Source organism: Odontomachus brunneus, unplaced genomic scaffold (genome assembly GCF_010583005.1).
Source record: "Odontomachus brunneus isolate Ranch 3 - 2012 unplaced genomic scaffold, Obru_v1 Obru_scaffold_369, whole genome shotgun sequence".
Lineage (NCBI taxonomy): Eukaryota > Metazoa > Arthropoda > Insecta > Hymenoptera > Formicidae > Odontomachus > Odontomachus brunneus.
The window spans coordinates 60,407-60,665 of record NW_022639819.1 but is presented as its reverse complement, the minus strand read 5'-3'; positions in this window follow the sequence as shown (position 1 = coordinate 60,665).

Sequence of the window (259 nt, the reverse complement as noted above, 5' to 3'; positions counted from 1 at the left end):
CTCGAAGCACTTCAAAAAATCATTTTTTGTGATCTTGTTCAGCTCCTCCTTCGATGCCGTCTTTATCTCCTCAATCGTAGCGTAGCGTCGTCCTTTCATGTGCCTCTTCAGTTTCGGGAACAAGAAAAAGTCACAGGGGGCCAGGTCTGGGGAATACGGTGGCTGCGGCATCATTAGTGTGTTGTTTTTGGCCAAAAATTCGCGCACAAGCAACGATGTGTGAGCAGGGGCGTTATCATGGTGCAAAAACCAATTTTTA